The sequence below is a fragment of the Otolemur garnettii genome, unplaced genomic scaffold, assembly GCF_000181295.1.
Source record: "Otolemur garnettii isolate 467f Iridium unplaced genomic scaffold, OtoGar3 scaffold00079, whole genome shotgun sequence".
Classification (NCBI taxonomy): domain Eukaryota; kingdom Metazoa; phylum Chordata; class Mammalia; order Primates; family Galagidae; genus Otolemur; species Otolemur garnettii.
The window spans coordinates 3,097,750-3,102,620 of NW_003852474.1; positions in this window are offsets into that span (position 1 = coordinate 3,097,750).

Here is a 4,871-nt window from a genome sequence, read left to right on the forward strand (position 1 = left end):
TGACATTGCCCCTTTAGGGCGAGTCTGTGCTAGTTTACAAAGGGTTCTGTGACACTTGGTGAGTGCAGCCACCTCCCCCCCAACCCCGTCTTATGTCAGAAGGAGGATGGCAAAGGCCTTTTTACCCACCAGTACTGCACTCTCTGCCACCTCCCCCAGCTCTTCATGATAATGAGAACAGAGCAAGGCTCAACATACTAACCTGAAATCATTATTACACTGAAGCATGGCAGGGTGTGATAAGGGTCTCACAAAGTGCACACGTGTATATCTCTAAACTCTCTTGCACTAAACAGACATATAGGCGTATGTCTGTTTCTCTGTATATGAGTAAGGAATAGGAAAATAATCATTAATAGGTTATTTTCTTCACTCTAGGGAGGTAAATAACCTATTATTGGGAAGCAACTTCCCTATTGATGACATTGACCGTTGACTCCGGAGCTTGTGCCTGCTTCCAGGCTGGGAGGGACACCCAGGCAGTGCTGATGGGAGGGAGAGCCCAGGTTTGTGCTCCACTGGTGCACATGTGGGCAGGGACCGTGTGGATGCCCTGGTGCACACAGGCAGGGCCACTGTCCAAGCATCCTCAGGGGCCTTGACACTGTCTGGGAAACAATGAAGCTGTTTCAGGTGCGGTCAGGATCAATCAGTGGGGCCAGACTCTGCAGCTGGGCCTTGCCCTGCCAAGGCATTCCGGGACTCTGGGGACTGCTCCTTTGGCCCCTGCCCAGGTGTCAGAGCGTGTAGATACTAGCTCCTGGCAAGAGGAGAAACACGCCGTTTCGTTTGCGGCCTCAGAGAATGTAGAGTCGGCTGTGGAACTTCGAGAAACAGTGATACTCTACTCACAGCAACAATGACAGAAAATTCAAAGAAACTTCAATAATGATTTTATTTTAAATGAAATCTTTATTGTACCATCGGACCCCAAAGGGCAAAATTTCGTAAAGGTTGGAGCGAAAAGGTTGGCTTTTAGGCAAATGAATGCCACTTAATTAATTAATTAATATTCTGCCTGGTTCCAAGAAAGGATTTGAGGCAGTTTATAAAAATACATGTTGGAAAGAAACTAAGGGGCGAGAAGTGGGCCAGGGGTAAAGTCAGCACCCACTGCTTGGAGAAGTTAGAGAAATCACACAAAATGGCATGAGATAGTGATTCCTTTTCTCCATAGCAAAAAATAGAAAAATTTTTTAAAAATGGTTACAATAAGCTTTGCTAACTCTTATTCAAAAAAAGAAAAAAAGACACTATTTTCAAGGTGACCTATTATATCTGACATGAAAATATTTCCTAAACATCTTTGATATATTTAAACCCCCAAGAAAATTTTTCAGAGGGGAACTTACTACGACATCTTTTGTATTCACAGTAAAAAAGCTAATCTTGAGTCCATTAGAATTTTACATCGGAGAAAGGGCATCGGATATTCTTTGACAGTCTTTAATCCTAGCAATCGACAGTTCACTTCCTGTGCTTACTTTCTGGACGGTCATTTGACAGTTTGCAAAATATAGAACATGTCCTGCTTCTTCGGTAAATCCCAGGAAATCAACAAAGATATATGTTTTACTGCTCCTTCTCTTTTTTGTTTACGTAGTCAAGAGGCACATAATAGAAAGAACTCAGTAAAGTTCTCTGTACTTAGGAGTATATAAATTCATGCACTCTCTGCCACAGCCCGCTTAGGAACTTGGTTGCCTCATGTAACCTTTTTGGTTTTAGTTTTCTCATCTGTTAAATCAGGGTGTGGGATTTAGTTGATCTTTCAGTGCCTTCTAGCCATAAAATTCTGTGTTTTGAATTTTCCTGTCATCTAGAGAACCCATTAATGTAAGCGTGATTTTTTATATCTAGTTATATTTCCATTGTTATGGAACTTGCATGTAAAGAAGAATACAGGGCATTCTATTATGCAGTGTAAATCAATAAAATGAAAATGTATCCATTGACAACATTTGTATTTTCACCTATTACAGCGCTGTGCCATCTCTTTGAATACAATACACTTTTATGCCCCATTAAAGCATGCTTGACATAGCTTTCAACTACTTGCAAATGCTGAGAAGTTGAAAAACATAACATTTACAAAAGATACATCTGGTGCATATTTATATGACTTGGAATAAGGAATCATTTAAATACTGCTGAGCCATCTCCATATTAGGAGAAAAGATATTCCATGTCCATATGTGAAATTGGTAATAAAATACATGTAGGTTTCAATTTCTCTTACCCATTTTTTTTTTCCCCTTGACACATGTTAAAAATGTGGAAATATTGGTTAGGAATTAAATCATCTATTTGCGTCGTTGGGATTGCTTTCCCCTTGAATTTTATAGATTACATCATTAAATCTAGTTTCTGTTCTAAAGGTGTTAAGTTTTCAAAGGGATTAAAAGTAGCTAGCACTTTATACAGGGTGGCCATCAAGTTCGTGTGCAATTGAAAATAGTGTGCAATTGAAAAATGCACACGAACTTTATGGACATCCCGTATTTAGAAAATCCACTTATTCAAGCTCTGAAGTTCTTAACCTGTGGATCATGGGCTCCTTAAAAATCTAGAGGCGAGCTTTCCCGGGTTCTGTGAACCTTCTGAGTTTAAACGCAAACATTTGTATGTGTATATACGTGATTTTTTTTTTTTTTTCTGAAAGAGGTTTAACTTACATCAGTATCACAGACAGGATTATGGCCTTGGTGTAGTGGGAAAATTTAGAAGAAATATCTGGGGTTGCTCCTTACTGATTGTTTCCCCTTGGAGTAGGTAAGTCATCTACCTTCTGTATACCTCCTCTCTAAAATAAAAGGGTTGCACTGATACTCTCAGATACCTTTTTTTCAGTTTCAGCATTCTGTGATTCTGTGTCAGAAACTTACCTCCATCTGTCTAAGTCCTTAAAGCCACCAGTGCTCTCAACACTTGTTCATTTTGAGGTTGCAATTGTGGAGGTCCCGGGTGGAATATAGGCGAGGCTACGCTGAGTAGTGCGGGGCTGCGTGCATATCAAGTCGGGGGAAAAAGCACACCTAAAACTGTACTGCTCTTCTAGAATGCCATGTGGTACGGCATATGAAATATAACTTCTACCCTGCAGCTCACACACACTTTAATTAATGTTATGGGCTGTGCTTTAAATGGAGAGAAGTGAGAAAATCAAGGTTAAGGAAGCTCTGTTCTTTACTATGTAGAAGGGGAAAAAAGAGAGACAGCTATGTAAATCAAGGATTTCATATCTCCGTGTCAATTTCTTATCTGTTGTCAGTTTGAATGATTTCTAAATCAGGAGAATGGTGAAGATCTGTTTTCCCATTGGGTCTGAGCCTAAGGAATTTGGAGCTGGAGTTCTGAGCCAGGAAACAGTCCTGTTTTGAATTCAGAGACTCTACTGCTGAGCACAGATGCCAGGCTGATGGTAAATCTCAAAAGGTTCAGCTTGATACTTCAACCTTAGAGGTCAGAGAGAATTCCTCATAGGGGGCAAACAAGACTACCACAGGTGGCTGGGACTCTCCAGTTACGCCACGGGGAGGCTTTGGCGATATGGCCAATGGGGGGAACCCACCTGTGTCAAGTAGAACATTATTCTAGTTGAGTCTGGTTGGCATTAGGCTTTAAGACATTTTTACATTTTCATATATTTGACATGGGGTAGCTCCAGTATCCACAAAGCTTTCTAAGTTTTTCACCTTTGTTATTATGGTGCCAGATAGACCCAATCTCCAAAGCTGATATAATCTAGTATGTAAAAATTCTTAATTTAAGAGGTATTCATTTGAAAGATTCTCCCAGTTTTTTTTTTTTTGCACCCTTATGCTCAATCTTACTCACGTGGTAACTAGGTGCATGGACTAAAGTTTCAGATTCCAACCTTGGGGGCAGGCTCCCAGCCCCACCTGTCTTTACTTTTCCTCTTTCCCCAGATATCTATACATATTATGGACCTATCAAAATTATTTCACTACAACAAGGGGTGATAACTTTTTCTGAGTTCAAACCTGTAGGGACACTAGATTTCAGGGAGTTTGGCCTGGAAGAGTCCGTGAGAGCCGAGATGTCTGCAGTGCTGAGCTTCACATGAAGGCTGACTTAAACCCGCATACGTTATGATGTACCCTGATGACCCTCGGAAGCCTGAGAAGCATGAGATATCTTTATTATTTGCCCATTTATTTATTTATTACCAATTCATATTTTTTTGCTTGGCAGAACTTTTCATGACCAATTGAAATGAGCTAAAAAGAGAGATGATTAAGGATTAAAATATCACAAATCAAATTTCAGGGAGAAAAGAAACAGACTAAAGAGCTAATATATACTGTTTTTTTTCTCCCTTGAAGGACCCTAGCTCTAATGCTCCAAAGCATTGTCAAAACCAGCAATCCACCCGCGCTCAACTTTTCCCTGAGCAATCCAGCCCCTGATCTAACTCTCACATTATTTACCTTGATGGAAAGATCCATTGGCTCCTCTCGAGGACGGGCAGCTAGAGGAGGTAGAAGTTCAGAATAAATTTGGCTAATGATGCTGTGTTCTCTTGTCTGGAAGGAAGGGAAATAAATAAAAGACTGCCAACTTTTCGTGACATTGTGTCACCAGAGGGATCTGAAACGACCCCTCTCGTGAGAGCCTCAGGTCTTATTCCTCTCGTTTTCTCTGGAGCCCACCCTGGGAAGTTTCTCCCTCTCAGCAGTTACCACATGTGCAGCTCAACTTTCTACCATGGCATATTCTTATGGGAAACTCTTGGAGCGTACTGTTGGTAAAGCAATCCCAAGAAAGTAGAACAGCATGTCATCGATAACGTTCACCGACTTAGGTTAACTACAACCCCTTCAGTCAACAATGTATCTGTTTATTCACAA